We start from the raw sequence: 14714 nt of genomic DNA, 5'->3' as shown, positions 1-14714 counted from the left end.
CCTTTTCCCCCTGGAACCACATCATCATCCTCCTCCTCCCTGGCCCGGGTTCAACTTCCTGTCAGAGCGCTTCCTCCGTTCCGTCTCAGTTCACACGCTTCTGCTGTTTGTTTACACGCTCCCGTAGAGTTCTCAATAATATATGTTTTCTTTTTTCTGACGTCTTAAATGCAGTACGACGCAATGTGGACCCGTGTTCAGAATCAACTTTATCGTCACGTCGCGTGTAGTTCGGTTGTAAAACATGTTGGGTGACATTTGTTTTCGTGCCAGTGTTCATTTTGTTGACCAAGACTGAAAGACTAAAAAGACTAAGATTTCAATATTTAGTCGACTGGGACGCGTTATTTGGAAACGCACATGAGTTCTGGGCAAACGCCGCCCATGGAAGCTTTTGATTGGCTGAACCTGGAGCTAGGGAGCGCTCCTTTTTGTTCGCTTGGACCGCGCGGAGGTGCGACCACCTAAACCTAACCCTAACCCTAACCCTAACTCTAATCCTAACCCTAACCCTAACCTCAGTAAAACAATGCCTAAACCTAACCCTAACTCTAACCCTAACCTCAGTAAAACTATGCCTAAACCTAACCCTAACCCTAACCTCAGTAAAACTATGCCTAAACCTAACCCTAACCTCAGTAAAACTAACGCTGGTGAGTAACTAACCTGCCGACGGGCGTGAAAACAAATGGCTCCGCCAAGAACTTATGTGCGATTCCAAATCAGGCGACTGGGACTAAAGACTAAGACTAAACAATCTCAGAGGACTAAGAGTATAAAACTATAAGACTAAATGGTGTGTTATTCAAAAGACTAAGACTAAAATCTTTGCTATCGAAATTAACCCCGTTTTGTGCAAGTTCCATGATGATCTACAAGCTCGAACTGAGCTTGCAGATTGGTTATTTTTTGGCAGAAAAGAAGAAAAAAAGAACTGCAGGCCAAATAGTACTGTACAAAGTTAACTCGGTTATTTTAAGTAGGTAAAAACTCACCAGCTGAGGGAACAAATGATCTCAGAGAGCTGTTTGATGATGTGCATGCTGGAGGCTGTGTTAACAGCGATGCGAGGGCTCTGGGTCTGTCCATGATTATTACCTAGAGCGCACACTTCAATAGAAGTGAACCCTCAGCTGTTCCTATTCATTATCAGTGCATAGACTTACAGTGCACTGCTACTATCTTCCAGTGGTGGAAAAAGTGCTCACATTATTAAAAGTAAAAGTATCAGTACTGCACTGTTGATGTGCTCTGTTACAAGTAAAAGTGGGGAATTCAAAATGCACTTGAGTAAAAGTATAAAAGTATTAGCATCAAAAGTAACAAAAGTAATACCGTATTTTCCGGACTATAAGGCGCACTTAAAAGCCTTTAATTTTCTCAAAAAACTACAGTGCGCCTTATAGTCCAGTGCGCCATATATATGGATCATTCATTGACATTGACATTTATTTTAGCACAGCTCCATCTGTTGGATGCATAACGCAACGGTAGCGTCTATTATGTGCGCCTAATAGTCCGGTGCGCCTTATATATGAAAACAGTTCGAAAATAGACCATTCATTGACAGTGCGCCTTAGTCCGGTGCGCCTTATAGTCCGGAAAATACGGGTAGTACAAATTGTTTGAAAACAGGTGATCTACAAGCTCACAATGCGTCGCGACATTACTTTGACAATAACAGAGTGCTATAAATATAGTCTTGTGGGTTCAAGCCAAATAGACACGTTAGACTATTTCCCACACATGCATTAAAACTAACAGCTTCTATGATGATCGGGCAACAATTTAACGTCACACTCAAAAAAGAAAAAAGATAAACATTTTCCAGCTTAAAGCTGTACTGTGGAAGCTGCTCAACTAGTGGTCAGTAGCGGTATTTTTCGGCCGGAGTCGCCGCGGACCACCGGAACGGGGGTCCGCGGACCACCGCGACCGTCGCGAGCACCTCCGCCTTGCCGATACGATTCCGTAGAGCCGTCTCCCATCATTTTTAGACCAGAATTGAGGGAGTAGCAAGCAAGATTCCTTCACCAATGTAAACACAGTTGCTGAGGGAAGCTACTTCCTTTAGAGACAGCAAGACTCGCTGTGATTGGCCGGTGGTGTATGATCGGCGCTGTGATTGGCCGGTAGTGTATCATGTGGGAGATGACATCATTTTGCCGGGAAATTCTCCCCCCCTCACAACTCATAGAAAACATATAAAGAGAAGGCTTCAGAAGCTGAAAATAACAGAGTGGGGGTTCTAAAACTTTAGCGATTTAACAGTTAGGACAATTTTAAGATTTGTTTTATAAAAAAAGTTACATGGTCTTTAAGTAAAAGTATCAGTACTGCACTGTAGATGTACTCTGTTACAAGTATAAGTCTGGAATTCAAAATGCACTTGAGTAAAAGTATTAGCATCAAAGGTAAAACAAAAGTAAAAGTACAAAATGTTTGAAAATAGCTGATCTACAAGCTCACAACGTATCGCGATGTGACACGTTGTGAGCTTGTAGATCGCCTATTTTCAAATAGGGCTAAACTGGATTAATGTATGTTTTATAATATTATAATCTGCAAAGTAACTAGTCTTCTCTCTCTCTCTCTCTCTCTCTCTCTCTCTTTCTCTCTCTCTCTCTCTCTCTCTCTCTCTCTCTCACAAACTTCATGGTATGAGTTCTGAAAATGAATTATGGATGAATTATTGTAAAAGTTTAATAGCCACAGTTACAGTACAGTATGAATAATGCTCAGACATTTCTTCGACAATAACAGAGTGCTATAAATATAGACTTGTGGGTTCAAGCCAAATAGACAAGTTAGACTATTTCCCACACATGCATTAAAACTAACTAACAGCTTCTATGATGATCGGGCAACAATTTAATGTCACACTCAATAAAAAAAAACATTTTCCAGCTTAAATAAACGTAGTTTGTTGTTTGGACATTTGTCGACATTGATCAATATATGTGCTGAGCCGTGTCCTTTTGAAGTTCATTAATTGCGACCGTAGGTCGCATTTACTACGAAAACCTCCACCGGCTGTCCGTGGGTGAGTGAGTGAGTCAGTCAGTCCATCACACTTTTGCCCTGCTCATATCTCCATAACCGTTGCCCCCATCCATGCCAAATTTTGCACACACACTCCTTGACTGCCAAACTACAACCTCCAAAGACCCCCGGAGCCCCAGGGACCCCCAGGTCCCTGGGGGACCCCCAGATGTAAAAAATGACCAAATGTGCTCACACGTCACACGTCACACTTTTTCCCTGCTTATATCTCCGCACCCGTTGACCCGATCCATGCCAGATTTTACAAACACACTCCTTGCCTGCCAAACTACAACCTCCAAGGACCCCCGGGACCCCCAGATGTAAAAAATGACCAAATGTGCAAAAATGACCAAATGACCACCCCAACGGGGCTGCTCACGGGGAATTCCCGGGGACCACCGACTCCTGGTGCTCCAGAACGGATGCAAAAGTGGTGGCGCCCCCAGTGGAGGACCCCCTGCCACTGCAGCGCACATAAAATGCCGTAACTCGGGCTAGGAACGTCCGGGAGAGCCGGGGCCGGTACCTATTCGTCCGCCAAGGCAACGCGGAGCCGGAGACCCCACCCCTCATTTCTCACATGGCCCTATTCTAGCGCCACCTTCAGGCCGATTTTTAAAACACATTTTTGGACACTGCTCCTACAGTTTTTGCCCTAAAATCACGAATATCACTACACAGCATGTCTACACTCATGTCATCAACATGGATCAGGAAGATTTTGGAAAAACAAATTTTTGCCCTATTTGTGGAGATAAGCCACATACGGTCGCTTATCTCCCGATTAGGGAGTCTTACTGGTCAATATCTTCTAAACTAAATAAGATATAACTAGTAAGACGCCTCAGGGCGACATGCGACCTCGCCCTAGTTCACGCCAATTCTTGGCCATCTGGCCAGTGATGTATATTGGATCCAGTTACCCATATATGGAGACCCCTGGTACCCATATATGGAGATCCAGATACCATACTGTATATGGTACATCCCATTTATGCCCATACATGGGGATCCCTGTCTGAACCAGCCACACGGATAAGGGCAGTCTTCCTCCATATATGGGCATTCCCATATGAAGTCCTGTTAGATATGGGTTTAATATTGATGACATCCGGGATCTCCATATATGGGCATAAAAGGGATTCTGTTAGATCCCTTTTATGCCCATACATGGAGATCCATCCATGTCTTGACCATCTGGCCAGTGATGTATATCGATGACATCGGGGATCTTCATATTATGGGCATAAAAGGGATTCTGGGGATATACCCATATGGACTTTTACATAGGTGATGTCACCTGTGATGTCACAGTGATGTGTCAGGGGAACCACAGTGTGTCAGGCGTGACCTACATACAGACAGATACGCGGACAAGATGTGCCAGTTTTCATAGTAAACTTGGTCGCAATCAAGCTGTTTGTCAGTTTTGAGCGTGGTCCAATAACGATCCACTCGCCATTAGGTAGCAATCAGACCTGCGGTTTAGAGGCGAGATGTGAAACATTCAAAACTTTCCGAAAGGTAGTCGTAGTCTTGTGGGGGATAGAAGAATGTTTAGTGGTGGATTTGAAGAATGTTTGTAGCAAGCCACTGTGACTTTTCAGTTTCAATTATAGCACCCGCACCAGGCTGATTGGGGTTATACTTGTCGTGCAAGTAATGCACACGGCTTGCAATCATCGGTGTAAAATGTCAAGTCTCTACAATTTACCATCTTTTTGGGTGATTTTGCAAAAATACACGGCGCAGGAAAAGCAACACAAAAACAGCCCTAAGGGCTTCAACCCTTAATCACAGGAACTGTGCTTTTGTTCATGATTGCACTTTCCCCAATCAACCAATATTAGTTAATTAGTGATTTGGAGGTATGTACGCAGAGAGAGAGAGTGAGAGAGAGAGAAAGAAAGAGAAAGAGAGAGAGAGAGAGAGAGAGAGAGAGAGAGAGAGAGAGAGAGAGAGAGAGAGAGAGAGAGAGGGAGAGAGAGAGAGAGAGAGAGAGAGAGAGAGGAATCTTTTTTTAAGCTAAATGTCACTGACAACCCTGTGACTCGGGGCTGAATCCTGTCTTTACCAAAGAGCCCTGTCCCCCCCGTCCCTGTCCCCCCAAAATAGGAAGACGTTGTTCTTGGTCTTAAATCCCGACGTATCCTGGCTGAACACACATGCTCTTTTTAAGCCTCATGCCCTGCTTCACAATCACACCAAATACCCACTGTGTTCCCCTGCTACAACCACTGCCTTAAGCCCGAGGTATATAGTGTACTTATAGTTGCCACGCGCGTCATGCACCGAAAATAGCTGATCTACAAGCTCACAACGGCTAGCAGCGCGAGCCGTTGTGAGCTTGTGGATCCGCTATTTTCAGTGCGCGACACCGACATGCAATTACATATAAATATAGGCCGTTAGTTCAACCGCTGTGAAGTTGGACTGCAGCGACAAGGGATTCAACCGACCAAAGCTGAAATGGGGGGACTGTTCTTTGGAGATATTTGACAGCAAGATGTCTATTAAACTTTCCATGAACCTTTCTGTGTGGGAAGAGCCTTGGTCAAAGGCAATCTGATGTCAACAAGCAAACAAGCCTTTCCGAGTTGACTTGGCATTTTAACTCTTTTAGTGTTTTATTGGCTTTTAATTCTTATCTTTTGCTTATCTGAGTTTTTCTAACAAAACTTTTTTGTCCTCTCACCTGGTCCCCACACACATATGTAAAACGTCTTTGAGTACTTACTCTAGAAAAGTGCTGTATACATTCCTGATATTATTATTACCAGTAAGACGCCTATAAGGGGCAAAAAGCGACGCGGTCACGCAGGACGGAATTCGCAAGGGACGGAATTCAAGTGTGAATCGAGTTGCGGTTGGTTGTTTAAAGCTATACTGTGTAAGTTGCTCAACTAGTGGTCAGTAGCGTCCGCGTCTTTCGGCCGTTTTTCGTCGTGGACCGAGCCTCACACCCCTGCGTCACCCCCGCGTCTGCCTCCACCTCGCCGAGATCTATCTTTAGAGGGGTCCCTGGTTCCTGTGCGTTCAGGCATTCCGGAGAAACGGAGTGTTTCACCCGAGTATAGATAGAGACACACGGGCGCCTACAAATATGGCCGCCCTATTGTGATAGCTAGCGACCCCACTTCAAGATGCGCTGTGATTGGCCGGCAGTGTATAACCCTCGCTGTGATTGGCCGGTAGTGTATGATGACGTAATTTTTGCGCGAAAACCGGACCCCGGTCAGGATCATAGAAAACATATAAAGAGAAGGCTTCAGAAGCTGAACATAACGGAGTGGGTATGGAGTGTTTTTTGTCTCATTAATACTCAATCAAAAAAAAAAAAATCGAGAGAGAAAAAATAAAAACAGAGCAAAAAACTTTATGTCAAAAGCAAACAAATAAAAATCGAGAGAGAAAAAATAAAAACAGAGCAAAAAACTTTTATCCAAGCAAAATAAAAAGTACAGAGATAAAAAAAATAAAAACAGAGCAAAAGAAATGTAACCACAAGCAAAAAAAATAAAAGTCCAAGCAAAGAAATTCAAACAGCAATCAAAAAATATATAATTGCAAGCAAAATTATAATTATAATACTAATAAAGAAAAAAGAAATCGAGAACAAAACTTTTAAACTCAATATTTGCAAGCAAAATAATAATAAATATAGCTGCAAGCAGCGATAAAGTGGCCAAGGCATAAAAAGCAGGAAAGCAAAAAGGCATCAAGGGAAAGCAAAGAAGACATCAAAGAAAAACTAGAAGCAGTGTTCTTCCGAACAGGACCCCGGCAGGTCAGGTCAGTTTTTTTTGGCCTAGTGGTGACTCTATAATAGGCCAAAGTGAAAAGGGTGCCACGTGTTCTTGGGCCTTTCACGGCAATCGGACGCTGCATGCGGGATTTGAAGCATTTTGTTCCAAAAATGTGTTTTGCAAAATTTAACTGCTGGTGGCGCTATAACAGTCCAATGTGAGAAGGGTGGCATCTGTTCCTTGGCCTAGTGGGAATGTGTGTGCAAAATCTCACACACATAGCAGGCTGCGTTTGAGACATTTTGTTCAAAAAGGAGCAATCCTGCAAACCTTGGAATTCAATGTTAGCCACAATTAGATAGAATATGATATCTGACAAATCCGTCATGATTACATCACTGTAGAGATACTGTGTACTGATTTGTGTGATTTTCTGATAAAATCTGAAGGAGTAATATCGAAGAATGTGTTTTACATACTGTAAGTCGGCCTTCTGGTGGCGCTATAAATGGCAGATGTGAAAAATGCAGGGCACAGGTTTTTCCTTGGCCTCTGGGAAGTGTGCATACAAAGTTTTACACTAATCGGTGGTTATAGGTACAACACAAATTGGCCTCTACACAACATGTATGCAAAAGACTGTAGGCCTATATGCAACAGACATAAAAAAGTGTGATACTATGCACAGTTTGATGATGTACATAGTAAGCCTTGCTGAGCTATGAAGACCATATGAATCGGCCAGGCTATGAATCTCATAGGGCAGGAGCCTATCTCCTGTTTCTGTGGCGTAAGGCAGCTTGATGTACAAGTACACCCCCTGGACATGACGCTAGTATGTCGCAGGGAGTTACCCCCAATACAACCCTTGATGCTGAGTTTCAAGCAGGGAGGCACTGGGTCCCATTTTTTAGAATCTTTGGTATGACGCGACCCGGGTTTGAACCCGGATCTCCTAGTCTTAGGGAAGACACTCAAACCACTAGGCCACTGGAGCTGGTACATGATATCATTGCAATCCTTGAAAATCACAACATAGGTGTAGACATGACAGTTTGTATTATAATGCTTGTTTCAGGATTTATGATGCAAAATACATTATTTAGTAATGGCAGATATTAAAATACGCATCAAGGGGGGTTGGGGGACATTTATAGGAAGGCTCCATATCAGACATTATTCAAGGAACCAAACTGTAAAGTCTACCAAATGTCATGGTATTATGCTTACATAAACCCCAAGCGGGATTCGATCCAACGACCTTCTGCATGAAAGGCATATGCCCTGACCACTACACTAGGCAGCCACAGGATCTGTTCACCATGTTTGTTTAAAAAAAAAAAGTTCTATGTAGGCTGAGTGCCTTGATTTTATTGATTTATTTTTTATATTTTGGAGGCTTGGGGTGAAATCAATCTGAGTAAATGTAATCTGAGTATTTCTGACATTTTCGAGTGATCATATTTTCTTTTACTCAAAACAGAAAAAAACAGCCGGTAGAGAAGGGCTCATTTTAACCCTTAACTCATTGAGTGCCTATCCCGAATTAGTTCGGGATATATTATCGCATCCCAGAGTGCCTATCCCGAACTAGTTCGGGATATTAAAAAAAAAAAAAAAAAAAAAAATTGAAAAAAAAAATTTTGATTTTTTTTTTTGGACCCCATCAAATCTAGTGAACATGATTTCAATCGCGATTTTGCATGTTCCACCCCCATACAACCCCATCTAACATACAGGGCAGCCATGTTTGTTTACATAACATGTAAAACATAATGGCGATTATCTCAAGAATGCCTGAACGGATTTCCAATCGGATTTTTTTGTTTGAAAGCTGTGAACAAACTGCACAAATCCACTCCAATGCAATCCAGGATTGCATTGGATTTTTTAGAGCTCATTCTTCTCTGTTTTTTTTCCCATGCATGAGGTGTGCAAGGTTTAATCATGGCTAAGTTGACGAAAATAAGGCTTCTAAAATGCTTGGTAGCCAATAGCTAACTTCAAGCTAACTTCATCCTCTTCCTGTACATGCACAAAGGAAAGTGTTCAGGCAAGTCATGGCTGCAGGGCTTCTGCATATACCAGCATATCTCTATGGGATTTTCTATGGCCACTGGGCGCCCTCTAGTGGTGACTAGGGTGGCACTAAATGAGTTAAGTGCTGTTCGGGTCATTTTGACACGTTTTACATTTTCATTTGGAAAAAAAAGGTAGAAGTTAAAAATGTTTCCACTTGAAACTCACTGGCCTTAACCCTTAAGTTCTGTTCAGATTCACTACACCTTCGTTCTGTTCGGGTCATTTTGACCCGGTGGATATTTGGTTTAAAAAAAACAACACTAATATAAATTTTAACTTAACAAATCATCATGATACATTGACTTTGACTCAATACCAAACAATTCATATGATATATATGGTAAATGTTTGCATTTCTGCTTTGCTATATCACTTTAAACACTGAAAGAGCTAGGCGTTTTTACTGATTTAGCTGAAATCCATGTAAAAAAAACTACTTCATTTAATACTGGGCAATATTGCTCATGCTTATAGGAAGGGGGGGAGGGTTCGGAATGGGGCTTCGGAAGGGGGGTGTTAGAAGTGGGGGTGACTGTGTGTCTGTGTTTTGGCATAATACTGTGTATTTCTGTGCTTCCGGGTCAAAATGACCCGAACAGCACTTAAGGTTCAAAAAATATGAGGGGGTTGTAGCATGGGTGTAGTGCAAAAATATTTTTTTTACATGTTGATCTCAGAAGAATCTTTAAGGCCAGTGAGTTTCAGGTGGAAACATTTTTAACTTCTACCTTTTTTTTCCAAATGAAAATGTAAAACGGGTCAAAATGACCCGAACAGCACTTAAGGGTTAAAGATTCTTCTGAGATAAACATGTAAAAAATATATTTTTGCACTACACCCATGCTACACCCCCCTCATATTTTTTGAACCTTAAGTGCTGTTCGGGTCATTTTGACCCGGAAGCACAGAAATACACAGTATTATGCCAAAACACAGACACACAGTCACCCTCACTTCTAACACCCCCCTTCCGAAGCCCCATTCCGAACCCTCCCCCCCTTCCTATAAGCATGAGCAATATTGCCCAGTATTAAATGAAGTCGTTTTTTTTACATGGATTTCAGCTAAATCAGTAAAAACGCCTAGCTCTTTCAGTGTTTAATGTGATATAGCAAAGCAGAAATGCAAACATTTACCAAATATATCATATGAATTGTTTGGTATTGAGTCAAAGTCAATGTATCATGATGATTTGTTAAGTTAAAATTTATATTAGTGTTGTTTCTTTTAAACCAAATATCCCCCGGGTCAAAATGACCCGAACAGAACGAAGGTGTAGTGAATCTGAACAGAACTTAAGGGTTAAACATGAACGTGATCTGGAGTTAGATCAGACGTGTCAACATTAAAGAGTTTGACATATGCACATGCCATGGGCATCCAGGATGTTAACATCAACTCAACCCGACGTGGGGTTTGAACTGCCAACCATCCGTATACCAGGCACAGGCACTGACCACTACACTACGGCAGTCACACATTATGGACCTGTCATTTAAAAAAAAAAAAAAAAGAAAAAAGAAAAAGTTTCATGTAAATCTACAGTAGTTGTGGGGCTCACATTTTAAACATGAACGTGATCTGGAGTTAGATCAGACGTGTCAACATTAAAGAGTTTGACATATGCACATACCATGGGCATCCAGGATGTTAACATCAACTCAACCCGATGTGGGGTTTGAACTGACAACCATCCGTATACCAGGCACAGGCACTGACCACTACACTACGGTAGCCACACATAATGTACCTGTCATTTAAAAAAAAAAAAAGAAAAGAAAAAAGAAAAAGTTTCATGTAATGTACTTGACTCCTTCTTTCAAAATGATATAGTGCCCCCTTTTGGCCAATTGGGGTAAGATTGGTTTCAGCGATGTTTGGACTAACCCTCTACAGTAGTTCATCATGAAAATTTTACTTTGCATGTATGTTTTAGAGGCAGAAGAATAATTTGCATACAACTTGCAATATTGATTGAATTATAAAAAATGCATGTTTCAATTTTTAAAAAATCCGATCTGACAGATCTTTAGATGTTGGTCCAAAGTTCATGTAAAAAAGGTTCTGTGCATGTGACGCGAAAGTTCCGGAATAAAAGCGGGTTTAAGTGTTTTACAAACTGCTCAAAATGGCGGAAAATCTAAGGACGGAGCTTACTTAACAAAGACACGGATGGCTTCTGCTTGAGTCAAGGCACGCGTGTAACCAAGTTGCATGTCTTTAAATGAAACGAGGCATGACTTATGCCCCTTTAAAGTTTGAGTTTTCAAACGCTTCGTATAGCGCCCCCCTTTGGCCAATTGGAGTAAGATTGCTTTCAGTGATATTTGGACTAACCCTCTACATATTTGCCAAATGCCATGAACGTGTCACTTTGCATGTATGATTTAGAGGCAGAAGAATAATTTGCATATAACTGCAACATTGAGTGAATTATTAAACAATAATGTTTCGCTTTAAAGAAAATCCGCCTAACTTCTCAGATCGTATTGGTCCAAAGTTCATGTAAAAAAAGTTTTGCGCACGTTACGCGAAAATCCCAGGAGGAGATACATTTTTACTGTTTTTCATATAATTCAAAATTGTGGGAGAAGTAAAGGTCAGAGGTCAAAAGTCAGAGCGTAAAAGTTGATTGGCATGAGGAGACGCATAAGTGTATACAGGTTTCATTGCTGTACCTGAAACAGGGCATGAGCTACACCTGTTCAAAGTTGGCATTTTTCAAAGGCTTCCTACAGCGCCACCCTTTGGCCGATTGTTGCGAGCTTCGCGTTTTAGCCGTTTGGCATAGTCCTCTGCCATACTGCCGAGTTTCGTAAAAAGCGACTGCACGGTCTAGCCGCTAGAGAAAAAGTGGCGGAAGAAGGAGATGAAGTCCAATATCTATAAGTGGCCAAGGGCTTGGCCACTTCGTGGCCCTTGGCCACTAATAATGAAGAAAAAAACTTGAGAACAAAACTTTTAAAACTAAGCAAACATATTTAAAAAGAAATCAAGCAAAACTTTTGTGTGCTAAAACAAATTATTTGAATGTGTTTTTCCAGTTTGTGAAATAAAGTTATTTTTTGCTTTTTTTTTTTTTTTTGACTTTTTTTTCTAAGTTTTTGGTCTCGATTTTTTTTTCTTTGTTTGCGATTTGTTTTCAAGCAAGTGCAAGTTCAAGGTCGGGAGGCGTGTCCCAGAGCCTGTAACACGCCTCTCCATTGGTCACTTGGGGTCTGACGTGCCGTTTCCATCCATCTTTCCCAGTGGGATCCATAATCAGGCGGCACTGCCGTGTGCTGCAGTGTTCACTCTCTTCTCAAGCAGTCCACCTGGTTGCTACTAGGCTAAGCGACGTACAGTGTTGGAGCGTGTGTGCGTCGGAAAAGTAGCCATGATTTTCCAGGTACAGTATGCGAGTATTCCTACCGTAGGAGACGGGGCCAGCGTACAGTATATATGTTTTTAATGAATATGTTTGCGCGCCGCCGCCTCCTTCTGTTGTTTACATGGTTAGCGTTAGCTTGTAGCTAAGTAGCATAGCTAACGCTCTGGTGGCATCGCTCGTTATTCCTTAAAACGTAATACATAAAACTTGGTACATGTGTACAGTTTTAGGCCATGAACATTTAGGGGGACTGCCCATAAGTGCGAGATCTCATACTCTCTCATTACTCCGAGTCTCCGACCCTAGGCATTGTTTGATTGATTGAAGACATTATTAGAAGTTTGCATAGAAAAAGGTACATGACGATTTTAAAGTCTAGTCTGGTCCGCTCTCATAATGTACACAGCGTAGACACAGTTATACATGTGATGCAACATACATAACATGGTTATGACGCACACGCTTTATTAAAGGCAAGCGCCACAATGGCCAGACTTGTTGCATGCATTACCAAGGGTTCAAGCCAGGTCCGGACCCCCTTGGCTCAGAGATGAAGCAATGACCCCAAGTAGTATAAATTATACAGTTGTGTTGCAAATTAAACTATTCATAGATGACGTGTTTGTCTGCACTGTCATCACTGATTTTAATTGCATTTTATATTTGTTTAGTTACACATTATAGTGTTGGACCTGTACTTGTCTGCTCTTTTCCCCTAAACACCAAATCACTTTGCCAAAAATAGCAGATCTACAAGCCCGTAACACATAGTGAGCTTGTAGATCCACTATTATTGGAAAAGAGATTTGGTGTATGTTGACTCATTAACTGAACATACTGTATTTTTCTTGTAATTAATTATGCTTCAATACGCTCCATGAATGTCCATGAATTAAATACTGAGGGCTTTCAACGTAAAAAAAAAAGACTGTAAAGGGTTTTATTTGAGATGTTCCTTTTAGGCAGGGTAACTTTAACTGTACTTGTACTGTACTACATTTCAAATGTATTGACTATACTTATACTGTTCTCCATTTTTGTCTAATAAAATAAATCAATCAAAAACACTTTACTGTTAAATTACAATGTGTCCACAGGCTGCTGCGTAAAGGCAACTATGCCCATACATGCTGAGATCCTGGAGTTGACTGGAAACGCTGCCTGTGACAACAAGAAGACCTGTATCATCCCCCGTCACCTCCATGCAGCTGCCTGTTGCAGCTCCTGGGTGGATTGACCATTGCTGCCCAACATCCAGGCGGTTCTGAGAAAGCCGCCAAGAAATACATCTGCTTCATACTTCATACAAACCCCACAAAGGCTCTTTTAAGAGCCACCTACCCTCTCAATTTAAAAGGTTGATTCTATTCCCATCTATACAATATACTGTACATACATTTTATACAAGCTGACTTTTCTTAAGCATGTCCCTGCGGCATGTCTATGCAGCCCGTCATGTTCATACCAATTATATACTTCAAAAGATGTAGGCTATTGTTAGATTGCATGGCTTAGTGCTCAGTTTATTGTCCCTATTGATCATTTGACACTGACCACATGTAATGGTTGTGAATTCTATTCAGAGCAGTTTTCTCTGCAATACATGCTATGTTATTAAGTGTACTGTATCCAATACATTATTTGAAAGCATACAGCTTCTTCATTGACTCACTCTGTAACAAGTCAAACCTATTACTAAGAAACTGCATGTATCTTGAAAAGTGTTTTAGTTATGGCTGAATGTTATGAATGCAGGTCTGAGGATAATCACAAATGAAAAGTGGGAAATGTGTTCTATACTTTGTTTTATTGGTCCAGGTCAATTGTCAGCATTGGGCTATCTTAATATATATATTATAGAGTAGTAGGCCTGGAATTGCTCATTTTAGAGGCAAGGTCACTTGGCCTTTGGTGTTTTTTTGTTTGTTTGTTTTTTAGGGCACAAAGGCCAATGCCAGGACAAGAAGGCCAGTTGTTTGAAATAATTTGTTGAATTTAAGGGTTAGGAATGATAACCTACTGTAATCTGCAGTGAAATAGATAAATGGTGGTATTTACAATCTGATCCATGTGTTAAGATTTCAGAATCTCAACAAAAGACTCTACATGTCTACATGACAAGAAGGAGACACTGGTGTCTACTGTACTTGACAAGAAAGAGGAAGTGCTACAGTCAGCTGGGGCATTAAGGCCACTGTGGCCTCAGGTCTTGCCATTGGTTTGAGGGGCACAATGCCCTGTACAGTAGGATGGCGTGTGACCATACCTCTATTACCAAAATAGATTCCACTGTGTTAACTCATCTAGTGCCGTTTGCGTGATGTCACGCAATAAGTACTAGAGTACTTACAGTGCCGAATGCGTGATGTCGCGCAAAAAGTAATAAATTACTGTAACGTTGAGTACATTACCGAGTAGAATGGCCGGATGTCCGGAGACGAAAATCCGCGCTGATTTGTCATCATCACGGC

The 14714-nt window shown here is 41.5% G+C and overlaps 1 protein-coding gene across 7 annotated transcripts in view; it reads left to right on the top strand.

Moving 5' to 3' along the window:
- kctd16b (potassium channel tetramerization domain containing 16b) overlaps nt 1-14714 on the top strand; it is a gene marked incomplete at both ends in the record, with an annotated part of 267642 nt that overhangs the window by 101010 nt on the left and 151918 nt on the right. The window lies entirely within an intron of this gene.

This window comes from Nannobrachium achirus (genome assembly GCF_963921795.1).
Source record: "Nannobrachium achirus genome assembly, chromosome: 19".
NCBI classification, from domain to species: domain Eukaryota; kingdom Metazoa; phylum Chordata; class Actinopteri; order Myctophiformes; family Myctophidae; genus Nannobrachium; species Nannobrachium achirus.
This window is presented reverse-complemented; position numbering and strand designations above follow the sequence as displayed.